Below are 23660 nucleotides of genomic sequence, written 5' to 3'. Positions count from 1 at the left end.
CGTTTTTAAAATGATTTGCTCCTATTTATCTGAAAGACAGTAAACCTCTCACATGATTCATCTTTAAACTACTTTAACTTTTCCCCCTGGATTCTCATCTTTTTGTGTAATTTACAAAAGTGGTGTCAATACCTAAAGCACAGGCCTTGAGGAACAACTTCTAATTCTTTACTTAATTGTAGTTATGAAGCTGACTCCAAAAATTACCCCATGTGCTTTGCCTTACACATAAATGCTTTTAAAGTATATATCAAACACTGTTTTTATCAACGTGTTTGATTTCTGCTCTGTTGGACACTAATGAGAAAGACAAATCGAAGGAGTCAAATTAGCTGGTTGGCAGAGCTGTTGGTCTGTATACACAGACCATCATTAGGGACCAGGAACCATCCTTATTAAACTCACAATACCAGCATAGATGGTCTCAGAACTCCTCATCTAGCAGTATTTCTTTATTTTATCCAACTGTAATATGCTCAACAGACATCAAAATCAAAAAGATAAACAGGCCGTACAACTGCTCTCTAATATACAATGTTTACTTTCCAACACTGCCTTCATCAGGGAGGTATTTCACAAACATATCTTACATCTTTATCAGCACTGCGCAGCAATGACTACAGTACACAGTGGATACAGCTGAAATGTCTTTTGTCTGCTTTCTAGGGGAGCTGCTACAGCACTTTATTACCTGTCCTTTAAAAAGGTGTTGCAGGTGATTCTATATTACTTTACTTTTACTTTTAATAATTCTTATAAAAATTATGCCATGATGCATCTTACAGGTAAAGGCACACATAGAATATGCAAATTCAAACAATCCCTGTGAATTCTGCCCGATCTTGCAATTTTTCCAAAAATTTGATCAATCATCATAGTTTCCCACAACAGTCATAGCAGTTCGCCATGTAAAACGCTGAGCTATACATCACCAAATTCACTTCCTTGTTCTGGGTGCGAAGATGCAGACTTGTGCAACACGAACATCTCACATTTAGCGACAAGAAATACTGCTAAAGACCAGGTAATTGCTGGTAACTGATATTCTGCACAAAAGTGGGGTTAATCTGTTCAGCACCACATCCAACTTGTGGTAGAACGCAAACAAAAGTCATCATTTAACTGACACTTTTTGACTGCAAAACACAACTGGAATGTCAAATCGCCAGAACATAGGCTGCTGCATCCAGATCTAAGTGCTTAAAGAATGAAGATTAAATATGCATGGTTAGTGGGAACGTTAGTGTAGTAATGTATAAATCACAAAGTGATAGAGGGGTGCTTGCCTGTTGGCGTGACAAACTGCGCGTGTGTGGTGGAAAAATTTATAGTATTTTCCAGAGGACCAGTTATGAATGTGAAGTAGCTCATCTTTTGGGACTGTGAACTTCGTTCAAAATTCATAAAGTTCAAGAAGTTCAGTTTATTGTGTGTGAACTGAACTTTAAGTTGACTGAACACTGAGTATGGGTGTGTAGAAGTTTTAAAAATGTCCATACAAATATAGATTTTACTAACAAAGTATATGATGACTTAATAAAATGTGAGACATTGTTATTATTATTATTATTATTAAACTACCAAACAGAATAATAGTTACAGGTTCAAGGTTAGGTAATTTACTCTTCATGATAACACAAGGAGGACACAACTACAGGTTGGTAGAATGCATTAACTGTCCCCAAACCCTTGAGGTCAGGCACACCATAGGTCTGCACTCCTGGAAGCTTCTTTACTACCGTATGTTAACCGCCTCCAACAAAAACTATTCATCACACATACTGCCTCCAAAATCATGTTTGTTCCCACATCTCTCAGACATGAAGGACAGAGCCATCACACAGCACTCACAGTAGCAACACTGTTGACCTCCTCAGTCGTCACGTCACATTACTACCATCTTAAAATGGAGTTCTGCCATTGGGTGGTATGCATTGTATGTATTGTCTGTATCTGAATGGTGCTTTGTGTACTGTATGTTCCCATGTTGCACTGCCTGTGAAAACAAGTCACCCTCTGGGTCAGTAAGTCTAAATCTAATCTGAGTCACCAAAGTGCAGACTAGCAGGAGGACAGCAGGGCTCCCAGTCCTCTGTTGGAGTATGATGTTGTGTTAGGATGTCGCAGGACATTGGAAGAATTTCCCCACTGCCACCTGTAGCTCTGTTGTCAACTCAAAAAACAGTAAAGGAGAGAGTTAACAGGTTAGGTGTGGAATTTGGGAAATAATTAATTAATTTTCTGGAGCTACGGAGATGAATGTGGGGAAAAAAGACCATGAAAAGAGAGACATTCAAGATTAAAATGGAAGACAAATAATGACTCTAATATAATGTTATGGGATGCTTTCATTTGTGAATTCATCCTAGTTATTGAAACCATTTACCCTAGTTCTGTACACTCCCAATTCTCATATACTTTGCATTGGGCTGCTTTTATCCAAGAGTAAGTTTGAATATCCTGTTGTCAGGCAATGTCAGGCAAAACATTCAGTTAAAGGTCCAGTGTCTATGTCTTTAGCAGGCTAATGTTAATGTTAAGACAAGATAGATTTGAATAATGTTTAAACAGAACATTTAGTTATTGTTATCCACTGGCAATTTATTCTAATATTGGCCATTGATGGAGATGAAGGTCATTATGTGGGTGATGATAATTATGGTGACAATGATGGATATAATAATAATCATGATGATGACATCCATTATTCAGTGAATAAAACAAAGTATGAAAAACATCTTACTGCTCAGGTCAACACTGCAGCTTACAGACACAATGTCATTTTAAGGTCACATATATAAAGGCAAAGTATTTCTGACTCCTAAAATTTCAGAGAGGACACAACGATCGTGAAAATAAAGGAAAATCCTCTGGAGACCTTGAGGCTCATTTCAATTGTGAAGTAGTCACAATTAGAGAGAAAAATACCTTAAAGGTCCAATGTGTGACATTTGGAGGATCTTTTGTCAGAAATGGAATGTAATATTCATAGGTATGTTTTCATTAGTGTATAATCACTTGAATAAGAATGATTTTGTTTTTGTTACTTTAGAATGAGCTGTTTTTATCTACAGACGGTCCTCTTCCATAGTGTTTCTACAGTAGCCCAGAACGGACAAACCAAACACTGGCTCGAGATAGTGTCTTTCACTTTTTTTGTGAGCAACCACCAGATTCTCCTCACTTGGAATGGGAGGGTGAGGCAATGGGGTTGTAATCTGCAACCACGCCACTAAATCCTACACAATGAACCTTTAGATTTAAATATATATATATGAACCTGGGGACTAGGCCCCCCACAAGGGGTCGCAAGATAAATCAGAGGGGCCTCAATATGGTTGACAGCACAGGATAACTAAAAGGATTTCAGTAGTATTATTACATTTACTCTGTCACTTAATGTGTTACCACCTGAAACTCAATGACCTACCCTGTGAACAAAGTTACCCTTTTGTATGTTATGATGGCATGAATAAATTACTTGTATTAGTTATTATACTTACATTTCTTCCAGATATTTTATCATCATTATCCCTGTTTTGACACTCTCTTAAACCTTTCAAAGCCAGTGCTGCAGGGAATTCCACATAGACCTGGGCCAGCATGAGAAACCAAGAGGAGAATAACAACATCCAGCTCACTTTGAAGGCATCAGGGGTCGTGCTGGCATGGATTGGCGTCTACAGAAAGCCCTGGGCATTCTGGTCTGACAACAGCACCTCCACATTCACTAACTGGGACACTGGCCAACCTAATAACCACTTGTCAAGATAGTACTGTGGAAGCTTCTCCACTGTCTCTGGGAAATGTGGAGATGGGAGCTGTGAAAGGAGAATACCTTCCTTCTGTTTCGAATGTGAAGTCTGGCACGCAAACACTGAAAAATGTTTTTATTTTGGTTTGTATTATTAATTTCACAGCGGTGACTAAGCAAACAATAATGAAGATTAAGATTCAGTTGGTGGCTTACATGAGCAGCACAAAGATTCAGTGGCAGGTTTTACAGCAGTAAAAAATACAGTGACATTCCAGAAACTTACCATATGTCTATGACATGTTTTCTATTGTCCCATATTTCCCTCTTTTTTAGCTGCATGTCCACATGGTGTCAAAAAGACTGACAAACATCAAAATATGCAAAAGAAAATGTCCAGGGTTACCACGAGAACCATAAGAAGAGACATGAAGGGGAAGGTAAATGCATAGACAAAATGTGACTGGATTTAAACAATTAATATGTAAAGCTCATTACACGCTGTGCTGAGCTGTCCTATGCTTCAAATCCTCTTCTATTTTGGTGTGTTGTCGCAAATGTGTTTCCTGCAAATAGTGTCATCACAAGACAATGCTCCCATTCTCTTTTGACTGACATGGTTCACCACCTGTTTATGTCTGCACTCAAACATTTGCATAAAACAACTGATAATGCTGAGCATCAAAGTTAATTCTTGACCTTGGAAAGAGAATTTACACACACATTTTCACTCACTAGCTTCTTCCAGAGTTTTTTATATGATTGTTTATATTGAGATTTATGTGAATTTCATCAGGAATATTTTGCGCAGATGTGTCAATTAACTCTTATCTACCTTCATTGGACCCTTGTGTCTAGGTTGTCATAAACTTAGTATTCAGTATGTTCCTAGGCATTCCAATATAGGTAAATTAACTTACATTTACAATATGAGTTAAGTAATACTTGAACTGCAACATATTCATCGTTCATGATTTAGTGTGGTAAGCAATGTGTTTTAATTTTGTTTTACAATCATTTCTGTAGAAGTACGAATTAAACTATTGCTTTAACTGCACCACAATGAAATCAAGTAGAGTATTACATTTATAGCTGAAATCTACATTTTATACTAACAACTGGCCAAATGTGTATAATCTACACATAGAATTATCACCTGACTTTGCAGCTCGACGGAGCACTTTAGCATCTCTCTTAGTTTTTTTTAACTTCATCTCCAGCCAGTAAACCATTCTGAACAAGAAAATGTTCCCCTTTATGACAGAGCATTCAGGAGCTATAGAGACACGTGATTTTCCCAGTTGATGATGATCAAAACAGAGCTGAATGCAGAGGAATACTCGTTGGATGGTCAGAAACATAACTCAAATAAATGGTAATATTTCTCTGTCTGCTGGATGTGTAAATGGGCACATCAAACAACTGTTTGCTAACCTGTTAGCCAAATCGGCTTGGCAACAGCAAAAATGATTTTCAAGTTATTGTTGGGTTCTACTGCCAAGTGGACACACAAAGCTGGGGTGGGGGCAGACATTTTTTTTATTTATTAGGTCTGAAAAGTACATAAACTATGGGGTTAGAGCTTGTGGAAGTCAATACAAAGAATAAGTAAGTGCCTCGAATGTAGTAGTAAACTGGAAGAATGCTATGCTTCCTTCTCCTGTTTTGCATTTAATCCAGTTGTCACCATGCAGGGAGATTCCCACGGAATCACATTATCACAATTTTCCCCCTAGTCCTCAGCTTTGAGTCACCTCACCCCCACCTTGTCCTCTGTAACTGCTTAGCACCCATTTAAATCAAGTAGCACCGGCAAACGCCCATAAAGATGGATAGCTTTGCTTATCAGCCTTTTGTTGGCGGTTTGTCTTGGTTATAAGCAAACAAGGGGAAAGCTGTGCTACTAATGACCTTGGGGGTGAGAATGGTATTTGCATGCATTCGTCTGTATGTTAAGCATGCTTGAGGGCACATGGCTCCGTGTTTGTGTGTGATCGCTGCACATGCAGGTACAGGTGAATACACTGTATGTGTGGACTCGGCTGCATACTATATGCATCTGACCTCCTCTCATGGCTGGTCTCTCCTGCCGGGGATAAATCATGAGGATCTGTGGCGGGCTAACCCTGCAGAGGTGATTCATGGAGCTGCCTTCATGACCTTCCATTCAGGTACGCAGCTGGGCCCACTTGCCCGATGTGCCCATTCATTCCTGTGACTAGACACCATCTCTATAGCTGCATAATATGCTTATGTGTTAGCAGAAGAAAAAGAAAGATAGACCCAGAATTGACTGAAATTGAAAGTTCTTTAGGTAGTAAGTTTAAACATGAGTCCATCACTGTAAAATGTATAGTGATGCAGAGTAAAAACCCTTGACGATGAGCACAAAGCATCACTTTTAGATGATGATGATAATGTAGGCTGTTCCATGCTTAAGATATTGCTTTTAAGAGCAGACTGCGCCTTTCTCTAGCAGTCTAGAGTCTGCTCTTAACCAATCAAGATGATTTTATTAAAGGTAAGCACCATGCTGCATTTGAGTAGTACAGGGCTGTCCAAGTTTGGTACTCAAATGTGACTATTTAAAGTGATTAGCAACACTAAACATGCTGCGTACATGCTGGGGTGCCTGATGTGTGCCGAGGCCCCTGTCTGTTATGCCGGCTGTTGCTCAGTCTGTGAGTTGCAGTTCACCCACACGTTTCCTGCTGGCCTTCCCTGCTTCCCTTACATCCCTTTAACCATTAGACAGTCCACACATATACAGAAACATGCAAATCTACGAACACATGCCTCATTTGTGCGGTCTGTTTTATGTGCTTTTATCTATTTGTCAGATGCTAACAGAAGCACTGATTAAACGCAGTATTACTGTGCAAATATAAGTGTTAAGTATAAGTGGGTTGAAAAATCAAAATATAAATGTTATTGAGGGTTTGACAGTGTCTGATTGTCTTAACTATGTTAAATTATAATCAGATTATCTATGACGGACTTTAGCAGTGCTTCAAAAATCTTAGCCTTCGTGTTCATTTAGGTGAGACTGCTGAGTCGACGCCAGTTAAAGGCGCCAACTCTGGCTTAACCTTTGCAGCACAATGCGTCATCATCCGCCAACACACTGTCTTCCACAGTCAAATATGTGTGGGTGCTCGTTTTTTGTAGATTACTTTGTAACTGTGTATTTCTACTGTTTACCTGGCAATCGAGCTTGAGCATAAAATAAAAATTACTGTGGCAAAAAAAATTTGTAAAATCATCTCTCATGGTAATTCACATGCACAACACAATTTTGCAGTCTTATAGTGTTAAATATAACCGGTGTACTAAATACTAGGTGGGTGGTAAAACATCATCAACATCAGCCATGCAGGAACACACAATTAGCCCCATTTTTACTATATTTCTATATGCAGCGGGAGGGGAAAAAAATGCAATCCTGCATGGGTTTTGCAAACCCACAACTACCTGCAAAGCTCAAACCAACCCATTATCTGCAATTGTCTCTAAATAAACTCTGGACCTGACCCGGCCTGACACGTTAATATAAGACTCATGACCTGACTAGTAGGCTAATAAAATATGCTCTGAGCTGCTGCTGGGCAGTGCAGGCAAGAACTGCTGGGGCGCACAACAAGGAAATAAATAAATGTTAATAAATAAATAACAGAGCAGATCGCAGAGGCAGGAACACCATCCATGTTTTCACTGAATTACTTTGCTTCCTCCTGCTCAAACACACACACACACACACACACACACACACACACACACACACACACACACACACACACACACACACACACTGAGATCATATGCAGAGTTTTGATAAATGAGCCCATAAGACATAGAATGAGAGGAGGAGCAGGACCACAGAGTTCACAATGTATTATTTCAACTACATTTACTGAATAGTTTGCAACTGGCAGCAGCACCAATACAAGCCACATCAGCTGCCTGGTCACCATCAGTCACATTTTCTGTGCTGCCTTTCAGCATTTAAACTAAAACTAAAATACATTATACAATAGCCTATAAAGACAAAATAATTAACTTAATTTTGACACTCCTCCCCAATCCCTCAATGTCTTTTGGGGGTTGTTAATTAACTGGCACCAGACCTCCCTGTATTCTGCACACTTAATATAATTGTATCACCACTAATATGGTGCAAACCAAAAAACAGAGGTCTTACTTTTTTCGTGCTGTAAAATAAAATGACTTGTGTTGTAAAGCAACTTAGAAAAGCTTTATTGCATTACAATGTTATACACATCATCTTTATTTTACACAGGTAGAACTCCAGCATTATAATTCTATGTTCACAGCCACTTAATATTTGCTGTGATAACACTTTTTTGCTATGGACATCATTCAAGCTATAACCACTGCATCTAATGGCAATTAATTACATATTCAAGTTAGCTGCATGCAGGTCGCGTCCTTGTGCCATTGGTTTATGCTGGCTGTGCAGTGAAAAACAAGAAGCAGGCAGCTGTAGTTCTCCCACTGGCAATGGCTCTCTTATAATCAATGACTAATTCTTGCACTTCAGTAGGAGTATTGTTCAATATCCTTTAGTTTATGAAAGGCTTCCACTGTCCCCCCACTGTACTGCAAGTACAGTGTAACCTCGACCCCCCCTTGTCTCTGGGCTTTCTTTATCCCCCCCTTCCAACCCCCCTGCCTGTGGCAACGCAGCTGCCCTCCATTACTTTTCCAGGCCAACTGCAGTCAGCGTCCTATTCTCCCCATTCTTCACTAATCCAAATTCTACTGTGCAGAGGACACTGTACATTTTGATAAAAGCACCCCCGCTGTTTACAAATGGCTAATCAATAGAAAAATTCTGTCAAAAGGTCCTCGATGTGAGTATTCATCTCACTAGTTGTGTGGCTGCCTCTCTTTTCTTCAGACACTGTTGTGAATAAAGCAGGCACAGCACACATGTTCAATAAACAAGCCAAATAACAACTCATGGTAGTCATTTGTCAATATTATAATCAATGTAATTCCACCTCTATACATTTTTGTGCCACTTAAAGTCTCGTAGCCATTTGTTTGTGCACACGCTCCTTCCATAGCTCCATAGCATTCAGCTTTTACCTTCGTGCCGAACGGAGAACTTGGAAAGAGCAAAATAGAGCCAAATTTGCAGTGACATAATGGCAAGAATCAATATGACTTTTCCTTCCTAAATGGAAGATAATGGTATCACAATGGAGGCGTGGGGAGCTTGTCTACTCAGCCAGCCCTGATTGATCTGTTACTGCAAGAGTCACTTTGGGACCCGCAAGGTGTCTGGACACATTAGTCTCACCGTGTGTGAGCAAGCACACATACACACACACACACACACACACACACACACACACACACACACACACACACACACATATATATATATACACACCAAGGTTTCACTGTGTCTCTTCAAAGAAAATTCATCGTCAGATCTTACACAGTCGTATATCATCATTATGTGTTATATTCCATCCTATGTATTCCTGGATTTATATTATTAGTGTTGTTTTATATTTCCTCCTTGTTTCCATCTGTTGTGTGGATTTACGTTTTAAATTGTTAGACAACATATTTATTTTTTCTTGGTTATCGATTACACTCAGTCATAACCAGAGTACTGCAATTACAGGGGAAAAACACATACCAGGAATTACACAACATTACACTCACATGCCTTTTATATATATAATCACTTTAAATCTATAAGAAAACATCTCTACTGTGTCTCCAGAGTAGCTACGACATGTTGGAAAATGTATAAGTCCCATGTAACCAGTGTTGGGCAAATTACATAAAAGATGTTATTCATTTCTACTTATTAGCTAACACTAACTGAAATAAAGAAATTGTATTACTTTCTTTATACGGAAACTTAATTCATGTCTGTATTATGTAGCCTACCCTGGCAGTGCTTGTACTGTAGGAAGCACTACATATACCCCATGCAACTTGAACACATCATGTCCTTGTGATTCAAGTCATGTTTGGTTTTTCAATATTTAATCAAGGCCACAATCTTCATCTTAAACAGGCTATATTTAGCTTTTTAGCCGCGTCCCTCGGTTGTAGTGTGTTATATAGGTGTTTTTTGCATGTAAAAGGTCGGAAAATGCACACCCCTTTTCAGGTGTGTGAGTGCCTAAACATTACCATAACAAAGTTCTCGTTCTATAGCTGCTAGGAGTGGAGATTATTAGGAAATTCGTTGTCAGCACAAACAATGAACATTTCCTTGTTTTGTTGATAAAAAACGCAATCCACGCAGCATTGCAAATCTGCTGTTACAAATTGTAAGTATATGAATGTAATTTATGGAAGACAGAGTTGCTAGCCAACACCACATGTTACAAGTCCTTAAATATCCTTACCCGGAGTATTTTGCCAACTTCATTTTTGCCATGTTATTTATTCTGCAGGGAGAATATTTTTACATTTCTCAATAGGTGATACATTGCCTGATCATGTAGTTATAGATGAATGATACAAGTGTGAATATAATCTATGCTATGTGAATGCTGAAGTAGCATCTCCTTTTTCTTCTATGACAGTAAAGAGAAAGTAGCTGCCCTTGAATTTTTCCTTCGTGCTGGCCCATCTATCGGTTTTTGGGGGTTTATAAGGATGTGTACTTTTCACATGCTTGGCTGACAAGTTGCTCTCATTACCTGCAAAAATCCAATCAGCTGCACATTTTGAGCTGTACCCTGTTGTAGTGGCTTGTGTTCTCCATTTGTAAATTGCAGTGTATGACGGATATACTTTTCTGCCTCAATGAAGCTAGCATTAATAAAGGCCAGTTCTCGGTTCCATTCATGTTCAGCCTTGATTGACATTTTTATTCTCTTTGCAGCTCATGCACCCAGCCTTAACAACAAACTATTTTTAGGTTTATATGAACATTTCTAGGTTTATTTAGATGTCAGGAGTCTGTTTCATATCATCCTGTGCAAAGGGGAAACTTAATTAGAGACAGCACAAGGAGGAAATGAAACCCAATATGGGTAGCCATGAAGAAACAGAAACTGCAGGCAGATGCTGGAAGGGGAGCAGAGAATGAGCAGGGAGGCTGAATGGCCATCCCCAGGTCCGCTGGTGCCTCAGCTGATCCTGGATGTAACAACTTAAAAATACACCAATCAGCCATAACATTATGACCACCTGGGCACCCCATATGTGATGCACTGTGTGTTCTGACACCTTTCTATCAGAACCAGTTTGACCTACAGTAGCTCGTCTGTTGGATCGGACCACACAGGCCTTCACTCCCCACATACACCAATGAGCCTTGGCTGCCCATGACCCTGTCTCCGGTTCATATACTGATACAGATACTGACCGCTGCAGACCAGGAAAACCACACAAGAGCTGAAATTTTGGATATGCACTGACCCAGTCGTCTAGCCATCACAATTTGGCCCTTGTCAAACTCGTTTAAATCCTTACGTTTGCCCATTTCCTGCTACTAACACTACTAATCAACTTAAGGACAAAATGTTCACTTGGTGCCTAATATATCCCACCCACTGACAGGTGCCATGATAATCACATAATCAGTGTTATAAGATTATAAGAGCCATAAAATTCTGACCACTGACAGGTGTCACTTCACCTGTCATGGCTGATCGGTGTATAATATGTAACATTTCTGCAGGAAAATGTCTAAAAATGCTAGACCTATGTTATGTGTTTTGTTGAGTTGTGTACTTAAATTATAAAGGTTTCCAACAATGTTCACACTCATTTTATTCAGGTAATGGTCAGTTTCATGGGTCGCCTGTCAATGCTGTCCTATCCCTTTGTGTATGCGCTGTGGTTGTCTGACAGAAGCTGTCAGAAATTGACTTTTTATCCAGTTTAAAGCCATGTTTTTACAATAAACTTTTTAGCTCTTGGTAGTTTTTCACTCTATATTTTAACCGGATCGATGAAGGATTAGTCATCGGACGTCTGGATCTTAAGTTATCAGAAAAACAAGCTGAGCAAATCTCAGCAGCAGCTCAGCCAGTAGGCCCTCCAGGACGTCCTTTGTCTGCCGAACAGCATTGGAGAAACACTGATTTATATTTATTCACGATATCACCAAACTTTGTCTTTTCTTACTGTTTTGATGTGAGAGACCCAGTCAGTCAACACTTTGATACAAATATAAGTAATAATTAAGATGGAATAACCTAAAATACAGTCATCAAGATGTAACTAGGATAATGTTAAGTCTAAGTTTATTTGCCATATGGACCTGTTTAGTTAGACAATAACTTTTGGGCAGCACTGTGTATATGTTGCCTTGCAGGTTCTGGAAAAATAAACAGAGAACATATTCTATATCCCAACGACTGTACTGCAGTAGCAACAGCATGTTTAAGTCTTTCATGTATTCTACACAGAGGTGACAACAGGCTAACATTGAATAACTGAACCGAGCTAAAAAGTAAGTAGAGTAAACGTAATAAGTAAATGCTTAAACCTTTCATGGGATAGCAAAATGGGTATCCATTATACATGAATATGAGAGAGAGAGTACAAAAATGAAAGGGATAGTCTGGCATTCTGATCAAATACGCTTTCCAAAAGAAATCTAAAGCTGGCTCCAGATCCAAAGTTTACGCACAGACAGGCATATTGTATCAATCTTCTCATCTAACTCTTGGCAAGAAAGGGAATAAGCGTATTTCCAAATCTTTGTGTTATCACGTTTGTGTTTTAGTATTCGTATACATTTTGCATTTTTCTTAGTATAGTTTCTCCTTCACACAGCCTGTTCTCATTCCAAGGTCGTCCAGTACAAACTTGAGCGGTGTTCGATTAGGTGCAATCTGCAACTTCACTACTTGGTGAGACTAAATCCTACACACTGGTCCTTTAATGTTTGTGGTTTTGGTCTTTTAAGTGTTTTTTTTCTCAGGGGCCACTGTAGTTTTTGCATTCTTGGCATTCTAGTGATTGTGACAGTGATACTGATGTGACAAAGTCTGTTCTGAAGAAGTGCAGTATTCAGTAAGTTAATCCTTCAGTAGTTTAGCAGTGATTCAGTTCCATCCCAGTATTATTGTAGTATTTTAGTATTTTAGTATGCAGCATTTTTTTCTTACTTCCTCATAAACAACAAAAAGAAAGACACAAAACAAGTTTTTTTTTTTACTCTTACCTTGAGCGTAGAAAAATAATATATTTCTATTTAGGGACAGCACAGTCATTCATTGTATAAAAAAATGTGAGACCTTCAGTTATTTCTACTATCTTTGGGTCTAAAATCTTGCTCCTTGCACTCCTATTCTTTTTATTTTTGTGTCTCACTTCAAAAGTAACCTGTGAACTGCAGCCAGTTGTTTTTTTAAATTCAGATGGCAGAGGTGGAGGATGAGGCAGCGACAGAAAATACTATTAAAAATAATGTATGGCTCCATTTGTCCTACCTTAGTCTTTGGAAATGCTCCTCTCTTTTGTCTTCACCTTCATTAATTCACCAACTCTGATAAGTGAAGGAAGGAGTGAAACAAGAGAGAAAGGACATTGCTCAAAGAGAACAGAGAGTCAGCTTTCCCCACGTCCACCACTACAGTACACCAGAGACAGGGAGGTAAACAACTTTCAACACATAAATATTTAAATGTTTCATTAGATGCTGTCTCGTGAGGAGACTAAGGAGAGTTTGGGGATTCAGCTCCAGCAGCAGTCGCAAAGTCAAACCCAGTCAAAGACAAATCCATTCTGTCAATAAGAAAAAGGTGCTTTTGGAGGTAGTGAATTATACACATGAATATGTAAATGAATTATATATGTATGCCTAGAATGAGGTATCAATATCTCTTGAAATATGCATGTTTAACAAGTGATTGGCTATACATCGCTTAAGGGCACAAGTAGACATGTAAGTGATTATCAAGAAATTGTAAGTCATGCATTGGTGTCTGTATATATCTTATATATCATGCTCCCATTTACTATGTGTATTATGTGATGACTTTTGCAATAAAATGACGGAAAATCAAGTTTTCAGTGAAAAAGCCCCACCTTGTGCTACCTGCTCAACACCAAGCAGCAGACAGACACAGGCAGAGACTAGCTGGTGAATAGTGGAGCATTTAGCAGCTAACGAGTCAGATATTTCCCCCAGGATTCAGTAGAGACCAAAAATAGTGTTAAAACAGGAGTGACTATTGGATCTCATCAGCCAAAACACAACTCTGAATGAATGCTAATATTGCTTCGTAACTGCTGGATGTGTAAATAAGCAACTATTTCCTAACAAGTTCGTTGTATCAGCTTAAAGGGTCATATGTTAATGTGGTGTTTACAACCTGTTTTTGCTGCCCCCAAATGGCACTTATTGCTGGTTATCATGGACTGTTAGGGAAGTACCCCTGTTTTTCTTCTTGTTCATACAGCTGGATGTTTGAGAATGATGTACAATGTGCAGAGTTTGACACTAGAAGGATGTTTTCAAATTCATCTTCTGAAAGTGGAAAGTTTCTCTGCGCTCACTGATAATCGGATTTTAAGGGGTGTGATGTAGAAACCTGAAACCACTAGCGCACATATACTGATAAAGGACTTTACAGTGAAGTAGGAGACATCTTGTGTCCAGCAGGAAACCAACATTTGCATATTCATAGATTCTGGAATTTTAAATGAGGTAGCAGGAGTAGAGGTCTTTTTAAAGATTTTATTGTGGAAATGATACTGTTTTTGTTGAAAGAACACATCAGGCACACATAAATGTTCTAATCAGACTATTTTAATACATCTCTGGAGGGGATCTTTAATATTTTGTAATCCAAAAGTACTTATTAATGTCTTATAACTGATATATATATATATAAAGCATTAGTAAATGGTGAATTAACCATAAATTCTCTATTAAGAATGCCACAGGACAAAGTTGTACCAGAATATGTGGATCTGGTTCTGTATTGTTTTTGCCCGCATTGTAACATTGACATCATAAATATGTATTATATGTATCCATGCACATCGTCCACACTTAAGCCTGCTTTAAATAGTCAATGCATTCCAAAGATTCCCAAATGTTCTTCCAGTTGAATCTCCATAACGCCTGTTTGACATAAGCATATCCAGGAGCAAGTACAGCAAATCCAAACTCCCCACATGTTGACAAAGATTTTTAACTCATTCACAGTCTTTCTCTAGTTTCTTCTTCCTCTGTTTACTGTGCACGACTCCTGGTTGTGTATTTATGCCACATTAAACTTAACAACCAAAGACAAATAAAGAGAAAAAATAGAAGTTTTGGTTTTAAAGGCCAATTATAATGAGTAACCACCTCTGTGTTCACTAGAGTGTATTCGTGGCCCTGGGCCACAGCCTAAATGGTGTCACAGTAATCAACTGTGATACCATTTAGACTGTGATCTACCATCCTTCTTTATAAATAACCTACTTCCCCCTCATGCACTTATTAAGACTATAAGCAAAAACACACTTATCTTAGTATTCTTAACTGCTAATTCACATGAAGATTACACAGTGTTATTCATAGTGATGAAATATAATTTGACAATTCTTGTTGTAAAACAGAGTTAATAAGGTTGGCACAACAGAACTGTTACAAAGTACCAATATAACAAAAGTAAGGCAAACAGTAATTAAAGCTTCACTTAAACACACACAAAAAGTACATAATTGGTGAGATTTAAATGTTTTAATAAATATATGTTTAGGTCTTCATGGTTAAGGCAGGGACTGTGTTGTTATATAAAAAAAAAACAGACAACATTCACAGTTATGCTTCGTCCTCTTTCTTATTAAAGATTTTTCCATTCGGTTGCTTCGTCCATCCCAGCATGGACTTCTGATATATCCCATGGTCCCTCATGTGTTTCTCTATCTACAAGACAGAATAAAACATATTGTGGACACAAATTTCCTGAAATAATGGTTAATAGTGCTGTCCCATAAGCTATTGTGTGTTTAACCCTAAATCATGGCAATGCACTGATAGTCAAAGCAATTTATTCATTTTATTTAACAAATCTACATGCGTAGGTTTCATACTGAAATTGGGGAGCTCAATTGAGGGAGTCTACTAGTTCTAAACTCTGGACAGTAGCTAGGACCATGATTTGGAACCAACCCGGATTCAAATCAGAACCAGTTCCTTATACATCAAAGTCTGTTTACAGGTGTTGGGGAAGATTTGGTCGAAGCATGCTTTCAGGTGTCAACAGGGGAGAAAAAAGTTTGTAATAAAAAAGACAATTCTCTTTAGTTCTGTTGTATCAATTTCAATCATTTAAAAGTTTTTCTCAAATCTGTGGAGTTTTAATTTAATGTCCAACCTATGAGTCAATAAGCTGTGCCTGAGCCTAACAACTATGCCTTTAAATATCAACATGGAATTGGTCCTTGCAGCTGAATTAACACTGTCCCACCACCCTAACAACAGTGTTTAATGGATAGATTCATATCTATTATTAGAACTTAAAAAAAGTGTAGACCGAAATTGGCTACAAATTGGCTACAAGTTTTTTACAGACATTCACGGTTCCCAGATGATGAATTCTTTGGTCATTGTTTTCCTCTAGCACCCCCCCATTAGGTTGCCATTTTAGATTTTTTTACTTAAATATGTCAACAACAATTGGACGGATTGTCATCAAATTTGGCAGAGACATTCAAGTTCCCCTCAGGATGAACTGCAATAATTTAGTTGATCCCCAAATGTTTTCATTTTGCGCCATCATCAGATCAACATTTTTATTTGTTCAATATTATATATTATTTATTATGTCCAAATACCTGCAAAACTAATGATCATTCCCATCAGCCTTAGCTTTTATTTTGTCTTAAATTAGCATGCTAACATAATAAACAAAGATAGATAGCATGTTAAACATTACAAAATTTATAATAAATATTTGTGAATCATCAGCAGTAGTATTGTCATTGTGCGCTGACATTAGAGTTTAGCTTTAAGCAGTGCTGTGCCTAAGTACAGCCTCACATACGTAGCTGTCAGCAGGGCTGTAGACTCTTGTTAATATTCAGATCACCCAGAAAAGGACTGAAACTTACATGGTTCAAAAGAGCTTCAGGCACTGGGGGGTCATTCAGGTCCACAGGTCCTTCAGCCTTCAGTACAACCTTGAACAGGTTCCTTATGGGAACTGCAGAATAAGGATAGAAGTGCTTTTAGTGCAACTATTTGTAGATACATCAAGTTAACATCTACAGAAACAGATCAAATACAATTTTGTAAGAAAAAGTAAACCAAACTTCTTCTGACAAATCAAATTGATTGATTGATTTTATTTGATAAATAAAAACAATACACAGACGTACATACAGTACTAAAATTCATTAGAATATCACAGTAGCCCTGAAGTCTAGGAGGCAGGCAGGAAAAGGGAGTGACACTAAATGCTACTAAATTCCCAATACACCCAATAAAAACATCAAAACTATGAAAATAATATTAATAATATTACTTAATAAAAAACTACCCAAGGTCTGACCCATCCTTAAGATGTTTCACTAGGCTAACTTAATCAGCATCCATTTTCACAGTTGTTTTTTGAAACTATTCAGAGAATGGGCAGATTTAATTTCATTTGGGATTTTTATCGTAATTTACAGTCACATAAACTGCTTATTTTTTTAGCTCTTTACCAGGTGATAATCTTACTGTTTCTAAGCACTCTCCACTTACAAACAAAGCTGAATCATGCACATTTAAAAAATAAGGAAATCAAGCTGCCAAATTGATCATTTACATTTTAAATTCAAATTTTGTTTGCATGAAATTTGAATGCTTACCTGAACAGATGAAGGGAATTTTCCTCCACCAGCAGTGGGCTCGCCATTGTTCCACAGTCTGAACGAAGCGTTACTCTGGTCAGACCACGTCCAAGTCTCTGTGGACAAACCAACCCACCAGGATGACTGATCAACCACACTGACGATGGCCTCCTTCTCTTGCTGGGTTCTCATGCTTGCCAAGTCTGTGTATCTCTCCCTGCAGTAACTCTGTGCTGCCGACCAGGTCATAGAAACCATAACTGCAATGTTCTTGTTGGTGGGCTCTGAAATTATACAGCATATCCACAAGAAAGATCACTAAATTGTGTAACATGGTGTGTGGAATGACTGACAGTTCTAGATAATTAATTAACACAACTAAATCAAAACTGAAATAAATGAATGAGTAATCGATTACATTCCAAACTGTGAAAAATGTTATGGGAAAGGTGCACACTCATCATCATAGCACACTGAGTTTCGTACAGCAGAACATGAGCGGTCATAGAGAATGCCATTAGTGAAATCTACACACTGCTCTATACCTCCGTAGTTATCCGCCTTAAAAACAAACCATTCTCCTAAGTCAGTGCTGCCGTCGCCGTAGAGATATGTATTGTCAATGGACCACCTCCAGCTCTTAATGTCATCACGAAGCCCTGTCCAGACAAGTCTGTCAGCGCTTTCCATTATTGTTCTCACTTTTGCCCAGTCCTCTACATTCTCAATGGTCGCCAGGTCAACAAAATTCTCTCTACAGTAACTCCGAGCTTCAGTCCAGGTTTTTAACAGCTATACATAGTGATATTCCCTAGAGACACCGAATGAAAGCTTCAATGGTGCTGAAAGGAAATAAATTCAGTGACTGTGCGCAGAAAAGATGTTCAAACATGTTAAGTGAGTGAATGTTAATCCATTAAATAGTACTGCGAATAATTTTGTACTAACCTAGAAGCAGCAAGATCACCAATCCTGTCTTATCCATCGCTGGTTTCCTGTCATATAAATCAGCAGTAATAACAATTGGAAAAAATGATGAGTTTGATCTTAATCTGCTCTCACCGTTCTCACTGATGTTGTCTTTGTCTATCAAGTGACTCATGTTCCTTTTAGCTCAGATTTTATGCAAACGTGTGCAAAGCATTGTGCAACATTTAACAAAAGCCATCCAACACAGGAGAGAAAGGAAGAACACAGAAGTCTGTAGATATCCTTTTCTTTAGCATTTCACAAATTATTACAATCCAGTAGCTGACTTATTTTCAGCCAAGCCCACTTTAGTTCACTACGTGGATTTTTTTTTTTCTCATGCCAAAACATGCAGTCTTATTTCATATTCTTTTCACCCTATTCTCTTTAAATTGTAGTCTTTGTGTGTTTATTAATAATGTGTGGGTAAAAATAGTGGGGATATTGGAACTAATATTGTATATGATGTTAGATTCTTCACACACGGCGGTACAACAGCTCACTTCCATCAACAACACCAATCCTTCTAGGCACATTACTGGACCCTGACACTGCCTCCGACACTACATCAGACACAAAATAAAAGTGTTCTGATCATCATTTAACTCTAAATGATCCTACGTGCCCACTCTGGAGTTATCATGGCTGGCACTTGGTACTCTCACTTGGTACTCTACCTCTGCAAGCCACTTTGCAACCCACCTCCACCCCAGCTACTCCTTTTATGCTGTATCTGATTTAATCAATGTCATTTCTGTTGCCATTGATGCTTGCTCTGTTCTATACCCTGGGGGGTCTTTGCTGCTGCTCTCCTTGTCCTAAGCTTTCCATGTATGCTCATGGAAGGGCAGGGAGGTCCCAGAACAGAGCCATACCGCCAAATATAACATTTTGTATTTGGAAATAAAAGTGGTCCTGACTGAACTTGAATTGCATTTCGTAGGGAACATTATACATTATATTTTGCTTTACACACCTGACACCTTGGCACTGTAGCCTCAGCTACCATACCTGTCTCACTGTCACCATCAACCATTCTGGCCTTTGTTCTGTATCTTCACTCTCAAGCCACAAGCTTGTTCTAATCATAAACAAGTTGCTAGGTTTGGCACATTTATTTAATTCTGGTCTTTTCAGCTCCCCCTTTTCTCTTCCTATCCTCCATTTTTATGTCTTGCATCTTCTACCAAGTACCCCCAAACTGCTTCTGGAAATTTAAAAATGAAAATATTTTGGATTATGTTATGCTGTATTCCAAGATGTTTTAATTTCTAAATGTCTTATGCCTCGCCTGATAGCCCTCCATATCGCTTTGTTCTGCTGGTGCTCTGAGATGTTTGTGATCTTTTATAGATCTAGGGATCTTTCATTTATGACAGCTCCAGCCTGATTTCTTTCCCATATACTATGTGATGAAACTGTATGCTACTACTATAAGGTGCTTCCATGTTTTTTCACCTTTTTCCTATATTTATGTTCCACCCCCTTTTCTGTGGTTCTTTGGGTTTTGTTACTATGGCTTCTATTGGTATGCCTCACAGTATTTGGAGACGACATTTCCCAAAAAGTGGAGCTTCTGTCACCAAGGGGAACACAGGTGTTTTGCATACTGCCAATGATTAGAATTAGTTATTTACATTTGCCTGTCCATATTTTGTATACTCTGATGAAGGTCAGATGGACTGAAGGCTTGCTAAATAAAGTGATACACTGCATAGAGTTAAGTGTGTGGAAGTCTTTACTAAGTTTATTTTACTTGAAAAAAGTCTCTCTCTCATGTGGACATCAGAGTAGACATCAGTTGACTGTGTATTAATGTAGTAATTATATTAATAGAATGGAACAGCTGGGTTTGATTGTTTAATTTATTTGAGTTGAGAATCTGATTTTCATTTCATCATTTAAATAATTGTTTGCATGCAGGCAAATTAACTTGCAAATTGTTGTTTTGTTGTTGTTTTTTGACTGCTTTCCCTGATTCAAATGCTATATGACCTTGAAGTGTTTAGCCAGTGCTTTGTAGGAGTAATCCAGTAATAACTGATCTGAAATCCAACCCTGTCGCCTCAAAATTATGTTTATATTCTACAAACGTATTAAGCCAAATACATTTTTGAGGAAATGTAATTGCTGCCTGGATTATGTTGACTGATGACATTCTTTTGAGTGATGGAAGTGCTGTACAGTTTTTTTTACTGCACACAAGTCACAGGGAGGAGGGGTCGATGATGGCTATGCAAAGGACAGGACTTTGACAGTGGAGATCAGGCTTCATGTCTTAAGTTGAGGTTAAAGATCGTAGTTTTGGTTAAATATTAATAAAACCATTCAGTCTCACGCTTCAAGTTAACTTTTTTTATATACTGTATACCCAAGATCACCATCTTTTCTCAAGTGCTTTGAGTGCCTAGACATAACTAGAGCTGCACGATATGGTAAAAACATCATATAGCTATTATTTTGACAGATACACTTAACACTAAAAAAAAAAAAAAAAATTGTGTTGATAAAAATATCAAAATATAACTGCTGCTGAAAATGACTATTGTATGAATGTTATTTCTAGGACACAACAACAGAACAGAGTTGTGACACTTTCATATGCTGATAACAGGTTACAGGCCATAAAGCAGGGGTCTTAAAGTCAAACTGGACGGCTACTACAACAAGAAAGCGCAATATTTGGAAAATATTTCCATTACTGACATCGTACTTAACAAAAAATGCAAACAGCAATTTCTACACATTTTTATGTTATCATTTCATTTCATCTTTGTCTGGGCAGTTTAAATTAATATGAAACAACTAGGGCAAAAAAAATTATCTTGTGGTCCGGATTATATTATATTGTTGACATCATGTCGCAAGCCGGAGGAAGGCTGGAAATCCCTGCCATAAGGGGTACACAACACATAGTTATTAACATGGATTGCTGTCAAGGACTTCTTAATCTTTGCACATGTGCATCAAAGCAGTGCCATACAAGGGAGGTCCAAACTCCAAAGACCTGAAACATCTGATATGGGCCCTACATGCTGCAGATTTCAAAACACTGTTCTCAACGTGGGGTTCCAAAGTTTTATGGAGGGTCGCAAGGCCTTCTTGATTTCAAGGGGTGTAAGAACACAACATTTATATAGTTGGCCTATATTTCATTAATGTGAAGAAGATTAAATTAAATTGTTATTTTAAAAGTTTGGATCATTATCTAAGATGTAAAAAAATAAAATAAAAACTCATAGGATAAGGGCACAATGAAGATCTGAACACAAGCTATATTCACAGAGCCTTCGCTCTATACTAAACAGCATCGTCCTGCATTACAAAAGTACGCAGTTAAAACAACCAGAAAGGTAATAGAACAATGGCCAAGTGTCAGCGAGAAGAAAATTGACAAGCTGAATTGGTTAAAAAAAAAAAAAAAAAAAGCCCATTAAGTATGTGTGATTGTTAAAAAGTAAAAAGAATACATAACACAGACAAAGAATTGTATAAAAGGTTCCTAAAAATATCAGTAGAACTCATCTTTGATCAATATTCATAGGAAATAATCTGCTCAAAATTCCTTGTTTTACACAAAATTCCTGCAGTTATTAGGTTCACTGTTTGGGTTCATTGTACAGTTTATCAGTTGTTCTGTACTGTTATTGTTATGCACTGAATATAATACTATATATTACTATCATTTAGTCAGGGGTCGTTAGTTTACGCAATAAAAGAAAAGGGGGGAAAGGGAACTGCTGCGTGTTGCTGAGTGTCACAGTGCAGTCTTTTGGGATTGTTAGTTTGAAATAATATTTGATTTATCCGTGGTATTATCCAGCATCTTGTAAATTGTATCAATTGTAATATAAATTACATCGCAACAAATGAAAAATATTGAAATTCCTGATATTATATGCTCATATACAAATTTTACACTTCACAATCTATACTGTACTGTAAACCTTCACAGCACTTTTTGATACATGTATTTGTTTGTTTGCCTGCATTTAAATGTACGTGTTAATGCATTTTCTGTGTGGGTGCCCGGGTGTATATGCAAGTTCTGGGCAGATTTACAAGGAAATTGGATTTTTACTTGTCCTTGGTAAAATATGCATGAGTAAAAAATAGAATAAAAACGAATCGATCTCCAAAATAACGCTCAAGCAGGGCCAAAGTGCATCCAGCATGCTTTACATATAAAGCATATCCATTTGAACTATACGGCAACTTAAAGTTTAGCGAATGAGAATAATTTCTTTGCTGAAAATGAACTGTGAGCGGTTTTTGGCTCACTCTTTTCCCTGCATCAGCTCCCCGCCAATTGTTTCTGGTGGCTAAAGCTTCTTATACTAAATTACTACAAAATCAAACCATTCCCCAGTCTTTGATTCTGTATATGATAAATGATTGATTATGGTCATTAGCGAGATAGAACAGTGGGTTCTCCTCTGCGCTCAAACTAATTGTGGTCTGCAAGGCTGGAAGTTCTTAGTGATCTGACTCAGGTAATTATGCCGCACTTTCATTTTCCCACTGAGGTCTTGCAAGAGTCTTACAGCGGCATGCTGAAATGACCTGGCATTACTGCTAATCTGTCCTCCAAAGCCACAGCTCTCCTTCTCTCTCCTCTAATAACATTCATTTGTTATCCTCTCCCTCACACTTTCAGCTGAAGAGAGATTCTCTCTGCGGGTATTAGCCTAAAGTGAGGACTGGAGGACACAAGTCATCATTAGAGTATCTCAATTGGGAGTAATCCAAATTCAAAGAAAAGGACAGTGGTGCAGGAAGGGATCTAACTCATAGGCCAAATCTCTCCTAACTACCACAGTGTGTCTGCAAATGTTGGGATTAGCTCTGAGAGGGCAAAAGCACAGTACATTACAACTTAGCCTGGGATCACAGCAAGCACGATGTATTAATGTGATCAAAGCTTGCAAATGTTAAAGGACTGTCTGTCACAGTAGTGATAATAAACATATTGGAGATTTTCCTTTCTGTATTGATGAATAAAGTAATGTTGTTTGTTTGTCATCAGTTTCCTCTACAGCTCAGCCACATGATCCTTGCATTAGAAATGTTTGTCCCATCAAAGCCATGTCATGTTTCTACAGTAGCGCAGAAAAGACAAACCCAGCACTGGCTTTAGATAGGGACTTTTGCATTT

General features: G+C 38.1%; 2 long non-coding RNA genes across 2 annotated transcripts in view; one reads left to right on the top strand and one right to left on the bottom strand.

Moving 5' to 3' along the window:
- Nucleotides 1–23660, top strand: part of LOC127357624 (uncharacterized) — a 340815-nt gene that overhangs the window by 135980 nt on the left and 181175 nt on the right. The gene's annotated exons all lie outside the window — the stretch shown is intronic.
- LOC127357625 (uncharacterized) lies at nt 14458–18619 on the bottom strand. Its single transcript, XR_007882288.1, has 4 exons — nt 18485–18619; nt 17555–17820; nt 16814–16905; nt 14458–15626 (listed from the first exon to the last, which is right to left on the bottom strand). It is a non-coding gene; the product is annotated as an uncharacterized LOC127357625 (long non-coding RNA).

Source organism: Dicentrarchus labrax, unplaced genomic scaffold (genome assembly GCF_905237075.1).
Source record: "Dicentrarchus labrax unplaced genomic scaffold, dlabrax2021, whole genome shotgun sequence".
NCBI classification, from domain to species: domain Eukaryota; kingdom Metazoa; phylum Chordata; class Actinopteri; family Moronidae; genus Dicentrarchus; species Dicentrarchus labrax.
This window is presented reverse-complemented; position numbering and strand designations above follow the sequence as displayed.